The sequence below is a fragment of the Prionailurus bengalensis genome, chromosome X (genome assembly GCF_016509475.1).
Source record: "Prionailurus bengalensis isolate Pbe53 chromosome X, Fcat_Pben_1.1_paternal_pri, whole genome shotgun sequence".
In the NCBI taxonomy this organism is placed as follows: Eukaryota; Metazoa; Chordata; class Mammalia; order Carnivora; family Felidae; genus Prionailurus; species Prionailurus bengalensis.
The window spans coordinates 116,274,953-116,283,682 of record NC_057361.1 but is presented as its reverse complement, the minus strand read 5'-3'; positions in this window follow the sequence as shown (position 1 = coordinate 116,283,682).

The following is an 8,730-nucleotide window of genomic DNA, read 5'->3' as shown; positions in this document are numbered from 1 at the left end:
AACTTAGGCCTGCTACCTTTTTGTAGCAGGGAAAGGCCTCCTTATCTAACACAAAGGGGTTGAAGAGTAGGGAGGGAGAAGGGTGAATTGGTGTGTGGCCTGTTAACTCAATGATGTTTCTAAAGCCTGAATGGAAGAGTCAAAGCCACCCAAGTCAAAACAGCGCTAAGTCAACAGCTTGGCCGAGACAGCATGACCTGAATGGAAATGCAAATGGTTCAGTCCAATAACCGCTTTGGGGTGTCACTTGGTCCACCAGCTCTCGCCCTCCTGGAACCTTTTCGACCGCACACAGAACAGCAAATCACCTGACTGGAGCCTGTATCCAAATTCCAGGGAGAACCCAATATGTGCCAATTCAAAGTAACAAAACACAAAAATTGTGAAGCAGTCATTCAGAATTAAAAAAAAAAAAAATATGTACTGGGCTCAGCGTTTCCCTACAGGGTCCTTTTAAGCCACCAGCCATGTGATTTTGAAAAAGCACCAGCTGTGGTCCTCAGACAAGTCTCACGTTCGACAGGGAAGAAAATTCTTTCCGTGAAGTGCTGTTGTGGACGTGTCCAGCTTCCGACCACCAGACAACACGGGGGTGCATAATTAGTTTGTTTTCCAAAGAAGGAGCCACCTCATGCTTTTCTTCAGATTCAATCAAAACATACACGCTCTAAATAGAAACACGTTCATTCGAAACCCCTTTGCCTGAGCAGCTGTCTGGGCCAGGCCTGGCCGAAGGGCCTAATTCTATTCATCCCTGCACTCCAGCTAGTAAATGCTTGGCTTTGTTCACCTCCCACCAGCAGAGGCAGTCAGACTCAATTGGGCAAGGGGCCTTAATGATCTGAGGCAGGTGTCCTCAGAGGCTGCCCAGGTGAGGGGGTCAGCCTGTGTACCATGACTCACTCACTTGTCCTTAGTTTACAAAGCCCTGCCCCGCGCAATTAATTACTGCCATTAGTGTGCTCACCCGCACAAGTGAAAGCAGTCTGTTGAGGCCTGCTTGGGGCTTTTACTACTCTTTAAGAGCTCAGAGGACAACCGAGAGCCACTATTTTCAAAAGGAAGCGGGGAGCGGGGGGTTGAAGCACTCTCTAGGAACTCGACAAAATGAAATCATAATAATATGAAAGAAGTCAACAGCTGCTGGGGCCTAATAAAGTAGCTTGCCAGAAGCACAAAGATGGCCTCTGGGCACACGCTCGTCGGGACGAGCACAGTCACGTTCTCGGGTTCCCAAAAGTCAGGAGAAATTTGGTCTCCTGTCCTTCATGAATTGAAAAGCGTCAAGGCCGGAGACAAGCCAAATGGACAGAGAAGAATCATCACCCCTTGTGTTTATTTGACGGGTTTCATTCTCCATGCCTCATCCTAGCCCCCGACGGTCTGGTGAGTACCAACAGCTGCCCATGAGAGGTGAGGAAAGTAAGCTCAGAGGTTAAGGGGTGGGCTCGCAGTCACCCCACTCACCGGTGTGGGCGCCAGGGCCAGGATTCAGCCATAAAAGCAAGCGGAGCTGAAGCCCCAGCCACGATCGAGGTTGCACACGCGGTGTCGAGCCAGGTAGATGCAACCGAGTTTGAGGACTTCGGCGTTTCTACCACGGACCTTGCGGGACCCCGGAATTTCTCACAAACGCAGAGACTCTGCCTAATAACGTTTTCTGAACTCTCTCAAGTCTTGCCCAGAAAGAACCTTCTTCAGGAGTAATCAAATTTCACCCCTCTGTTGGCTTCAGGAGCCGTTCGGGGGTGTGTGATTTTATTATAACCTGCCTTATTCCAGAAAGAATTCCAAGAGGCTGAATTAGTGTCCAGGCAATCTTGGCCAATGTGGGATCATTTTTCACCACAGTGGCGTCTGCCCAACAGGCACAGAAAGGGAACAGCTGCCTTTCTGTAGCCTAGTGGTTCGAGAATCAGACAGTCTTAGGGTTCAAATCCCAACCCGGCCATCTGCCATCTATGTGGCCTGGGGGCCCATGACTTAAATCTCTCCGAAGCTCATTTGCCTCATCTATATGCTGGGGATAAGATAAGATAAAATTAGATCATGCAGAAAAAGCATTCCGTCTAGTGCCTGCTGTGCAACATGTGCTCATAAAATTGTAGCTGTTAAAATTATTATCTTTCTTGCTCGGACATTTAAATTGGTTATCAATGGTTAACTAGTGAATAGCGACTGACACACGGTAAGTGCAATGTGATTGTTACCTGTTATAATAATATAACAATATATAACATAATATAAATTAATATTATGTATATAATTAATAATATATGGTATAATATATTGATGTTAGTAATAATCTATCTATAATTATCTCTAAATACATTATAGTATAATAATATAATTGCTATTATCATCATCATCATCATCATCATCATCATCATCTCACTCTCTTCCCCTCCTCACATTTTACTCATCTCTTCCTTTAATTCAGCTGAATTCCCAGTCTTGGTTTTGTCTAATAAGTTGGTTTCCCTTTCAAGATTCAGATTAGGAGGTACTTCCTCCAGGAAGTTTCCGGAAGGTCCCAAGGATGAGAAGGGTGCCCCTCCCCGGTGCCCCCATGACACCCTGTGTGCTTTCCCCACAACGACACTCACCACACTGTCTTGTAATCCCTGGTCTCCTGCACTAGACTGTCCGCTCTCCCAGGACAAGAGAGTATCTCTGTCATTCCTCTCCCCTTCACACCTAGCAGAGAGTAGGCACGGATACATTTACCGAAGAAATGATTCATGACGGCAACCATCATTACAATCGTGATTGCCAATGACAGGGCAGCCTGCCATTTTGTCTGAGAAAAACCACCCAAGGACCCCAGAGGTAAAAGTTATCCCTTGTCAGGCCCTGGAAGGGAACAGGGAACACAGGTTTGCCTCCTAACTCCTTAGGATGAAATCCACCTGTCCCCACCTCAGGCAGCGGTGGGAATGCAACACTGGTGAACCCCAACCTGTCACCCTGGACTAAGGGACAGGTAAACCCAATCCAACAGGTCCACATTACGACAGGGCCATGTACTAATAAGGCAGCTGAACTTGGCTAGTCCGGCTGACCAGAGTCCGGAAGTCACCACTCCGAGGCGCAAGAAGTGAGGACAGCTTTAGCGCTATGGGCAGTGAGCTGGAGGGTGCCTCATGGGTTTGGGGCTTTTCTACCTGCCGCATGCAAAGAATCCCAGCAAGCATTTCTTGAGGCCTGCTAATCCACATCTCAGTAACAATCATTTGCCACGCACCAAGAACTCTGCCCAGCCCTCATCCTCAAAAGTCAGAGAGAGAAAAGGTCCAATTCTTCCCATCTTACATACGAGGTCACGGGTTAAATAACTTTCCGGAAGTCACAGAGCCGGTCAAAGCCAGGTAGGGATCTCCAATCTGGAGCTATTGAAGCCAAGGGTCAGCCTTGGAAAGGTGCCTGAGTGAGACCATAGCTTTATTTTGTTTTTATTTTTATTTTGTCCCCAGGAGCTCCCGATCTAGAAGGACACACGGATATGTTCACCGATATCATGGTGACCGGCTCGAATAGGATTTATAAAATGGGACAGGACCCCAGAGAAGGGGAGCACTTCGGTGTAACCGGCAGGAATTGGGGAAAACGACACCTTTTGACACAACTAAATCGCACAAGCTGGACTTCTTCCTTAGACTTTACAAACCCTGTTTATTTTGTTCTCGCTCAACCCCCTTCCCCACTTCATTTCTCTCCCTTCTTTAGTGTCTGTTGTTTCTGAAGCAGGCATAACATCCTTAAGCCGCCCATCCCCTCATGCTTCTTACTGGCATTTTCCCTGCCACATTCCACTCATTGTTAGAGCAGAGATTTGAAAAAGGGGTGGGGGGTTGGATTAGGTGACTTTCAAGATTCCTACCAACTCTGAGAGCGGATTCTCTGAGCAAAGTGCTCAGAGGAAGAGAGATCGTCAACAGCAGCAATTAGCAAAGATCTACTCAGCACAACCATGAACTCGCTTTTTCAAAAACTGTAATTCCAGTACAGTTCACATACAGTGTTATGTGAGCTTCAGGTGTACAATATAGCGACTCAACCCTTCCATACATTGCTTGCCTACAGCTTTCTCTTGGTTTTTAGACTGTGTGCGATTTTTAACCACTTTCATAATTTAAAATGTTCCTTACAGTCTTGTGGGTGGGGTCCTCTTTCTTGTTTTTTTATTTAATTTTTTTAAAATTTACCTCCAAGTCAGTTAGCATCTAGTGCAACAATGGTTTCAGGGCTAGATTCCCTAGTGCCCCTTCCCCATTTAGCCCATCCCCCCTCCCACACCCCCTCCAGTAACCCTCTGTTTGTTCTCCATATTTAAGAGTCTCTTCTGTTTGGTCCCCCTCCCTGTTTGTATACTATTTTTGCTTCCCTTCCCTTCTGTTCATCTGTTTTGTCTCTTAAAGTCCTCCTGTGAGTGAAGTCCTATGATACTTGTCTTTCTCTGACTAATTTCGCTTAGCATCATACCCTGCGGTGCCATCCGCGTAGTTGCAAATGGCAAGATTTCATTCTTTTTGGTTGCCGAGTAATACTCCATTTTATTTTATTTTCAAATGCAAATTTTATTTAAACCAAGGCCAAAGGTGGGGCACCTGGGTGGCTCAGTTGGTTAAGCATCGACTCTTGATTTCAGCTCAGGTCATGATCTCACAGTTCGTGGGATGGAGCCCCACATCGGGCTCTACGCTGACAGTGCAGAGCCTGCTTGGGATTCTCTCTCTCCCTCCCTCTCTGCCCCTCCCCTGCTCATGTGCTCTCTCTCTGAAAATAAATAAATAAACAAAGTTTTTTTTTTAAAAATGAAGTCCAAAGTTTTAAACAGTGAATTAGAAATTAACCCTTGTGATGAAAGGAGGTGGGTGGGGATGGGCTAGATGGGTGATGGGTATTAAGGAGGGCACTTGCTGTGATTTGAGCACTGGGTGTTGTATGTAAGTGATGAATCACTGGATTCTACTCCTAAACCAAGACGACGCTGTGTGTTAACTAACTGAAATTTAAATACAAATTTGAAAAGAAAAAAATCAAAAAAAGAAATCAACCCTTGAGTTCAAAGCTTCTGTTAAGTGCAACAAAATGCCCTTGCTCTTGCCCAACCCTCAGGTTTCCACTGTAGTCCTGCAACCGGAGGCCATTTAAAATGGAAACCTGGGGGTGAGAGTCTTTTCATTCCCGTCCAAGCCCCTATATACAACAAGTTAATAACAGAAATGTTGGCAACTAAATAATTATCTAAATCCAGTAATAGGATTAAAGATATTCCAGCCAGGTCAACCCTTAGCAAACCTCTTTGGCCAGTGGCCATTTGCATGGGTTGTTCTTTCCTTTAAGACAGCTCCATCACCACAAGCAGCAAAGAAAAACAAAGAGAGAGAGAGAGAGAGAGAGAGAGAGAGAGAGAGAAATTGGAGCTTGTCAAAATTAAAATCCTTTGTGCTCCAAAGGATACCATCAGGAAAGGGAAGACAGACCACAGAATGGGAGACAATATTTACAAATTGTATATCTGATAAGGATCTAGTATCCAGGATATATAAACAATTCTTATAACTCAATGATTTAAAAAAAGACAAAAACAGCTGAAAGGTGAACCAAATATCTGACTGGACATTTTTCCAAAGAAGAAGATAAGTGGCCAATAAGCACATGAATATGTTCGACATCATGAGGAAAATACCAATCAAGGGGCTCCTGGCTGGCTCAGTCAGAAGAGCATGCGACTCTTGATCTCAGGGTCATGAGTTTGAGCCCCACGTTGGGTGTAGAGATCGCTTAAATAAATAAACTTACAGAAAAGGAAAATACTAATCGCAATCACTGTGACATACTATTTTTTTATGCATAAAAAAGGTCGTAACACGTGTTGGGGAGGATGTGGAAAAAAGAAACGGGAACCGTCATACATTTCTGGTGGGAGCACGAAATGGGGCTGCCACTCCAGAAAACAGGTTGGCAGTCCCTCCAAAAGTTAAACATAGAGTTAATAGAGTTACCATAGGACCCAGAAACTCCACTCCTAAGTAGTTACTCAAGATAGATGACAACAAACGTCCACACAAAATCTCATACATGCATGTTCATAGCAGCTTTATTCACGATAGCCAAAAACGTGGAAACAACCCAGATGTCTATCAGTTGACAAATAAAGAAAATGTAGTGTATCCATGCAATGGAATAGCAGTCTGGCAGATAACAGAATGAAGCATGGATGAATGCTATCACATAGACGAACCTTGAAAAGATTCTTATAAGTGGAAGAAGTCCGGCAGAAAGGCTCCACATTGTACGATCCCATTTATATGATATTTAAAATATTTATTCAGGTAACTTTAAGGAAACAGAGTTGATCAGCGGTTGCCTAAGGCGGGGATTGGACAGTGACTGCTAAGGAGTACGGAGTTTATTTTGGGATTGATGAAAGTGTTCTGGAAATGGATTGGGATGAAGGCTCCACTTTAAATGAGTATATTTTATGGTGCATGACTCACATCTCAACTTTCTAAATCCGAAAAAGTAGCACCCAAGAGCCAGAGGTGTGGGAGGCGAATCTGGGCCGGTCATGCTGACAATCTCTCCGTGTGACAGAAAGACTCACATTCAGATGTATTAGCAGGGATTTATCGAGGATAGACTGTGACAGATTAATACAAATGATAAACAGCAGCGACAGTCCCTTCCGAGTTCTAATTACCGGCGGCTGAATTAGGTCCCTCTGCCCTCCGGCTGGATCCTTCTGAACTATCCAGCTACGTATCCCAAGACCTCTCCAAATTCCCTGGCCTTCAAACACCCTGGACTGTTTTCCTTCTATGAAAACTCCATTTCCCCCTCCTCGCCTTTGCTCATGCTTTGCCCTCCTCGCAAGCTTACAAGATCCAATTTCTCCTTTATGTGTCGCCAGGTGCAAATTCTCTCCTGCGAAGTGGGGCTTTGCTACATAAAGAAAAGACTCAGTAAGTGTTGGTTGAGTGACTGAACAAATGAACGGCCTCAGTTATTCACCCCTCGAGGTCGAGCTGAAGGAAGAACATCGCCCGTGGTTCGTGTGATCCCTCGCTTAATTTCTCTGGGAGTTGCTGAAGCCGCCCAATGGATCAGGGAGCAGGCCTGGGGGGAGGTTACGTTCCTGGAAGGGAGCCCCAATTCATATCTGAGTTTCTCATAGAAACAATGAGATAGCTGGCCACTCTCAGCCTTATATCCACACGGCCACAGGACAGAAGATGCTCGAATACACAGCTGGCTCCCAGAAGCTTAATCGAGACGATGCGAGTTCCCACCTCATTCTGTCCCAGCCAGGCAAGCATTTCAGAATGCGAGGGAATGAGAGTAGTGTTTTCAGAAGGATAACATTAAACTAGGTCCAATTCACTAAAACAGGCAATCATTCACAAACTCCAGACCCTTACATATTAGGAAGAAGACATTGCTTGCGATCCCACTCCCACGCCAGGGTATGGCCACCCTGCAGGTGAGAACACTGGCGTAGCAAGGGCTCACATTTCTGGAGAGGAACCACGAACCACAAGTGGTATCTTGATACAAGGAAACAGTTTCTAAAGTGCATGTAAAACATGGGGCGCCTGGGTGGCTCCGGTGGTTGAGCATCCGTCCGACTCTTGATTTGGGCTCAGGTCATGACCCCAGGGTCGCGGGTTGGAGCCCGGATTTGGGCTAACCTGTATTTAGTGTAGAGTCTACCACAGAGCTTTCTCTCATCCTGCCTTACCATGTCCCCTCGCGTTTGCCGCGACAAATCAAGAGGGGGCAGGAATACTACTGAGGTCAGAGAATTCAAAAAGGGCTTCTCCGGGGAATTTCGCCCAGGAACACTTGAGAAGACTTTGTAGAAGGATGACCAATTGGCAGTATTTTTAAAATTTTGATCCAAAGAGAATTGTTTTGCTGCCTCTAGATGCTTTTCCTCTCAATGTTACATTTCCTGCAAAGTTTCTTCCTTCTCCAGCTGTCATCTCCTCCGGATCAGCAGTTTCAAGTCTGTGCAACAGTGTTACACAAGCCAGCCCCCTCCCTTAAAAATGCCCACACCAACCCCTGTTTGCACAGAATCTGTCAGCCTTTGATTCTTGGAGACTTGTTTCGCAAGACTGAAAAACCTCAAAGCTCTGGCTTGATGACGGCCAAAGCTAAATGGGCACCGGCCTGAGTTTTGATCCCAGATCCACAACACGAAAAGTATTTCTACATTGACCTGACAGTCAGAGATCGCAACCATCATTAGAGCCCTGCTTTCTTCCCTTTTATCATCAGTTAAGAATTGAATATTAAATGATTATGAAATAATAGGACTAACCCTTGTAAAAACAAACAGAGCAGGACTCACTCCTCTAAATGTTGATATTGTATCTTACATCCAACTAAAGTCCTACTGGCCTCATCTCTGATGAACAACCTTTGACCAACACACCCTGCAAGGCACTAAAGTATGAGCTAAAAATCTATGCATCAGGGCACCTGGGTGGCTCGACAGCTTAAGCGTCCGACTTTTGATCTCAGCTCAGGTCACGATCCCACAGTTCATGAGATCGAGCCCCACGTTGGGCTCTGCACTGTCAGCACAGAGCCTGCTTGGAATTGTCTCTCCCTCTCTCTCTGTCCCTCCCCCACTTTCTCTCTCTCTTTCTCTCTCTCTCTCTGTGTCTCAAAAATAAATAAACATTAAAAAAATAGGCATTCTAGTTTCCTTATATTTAT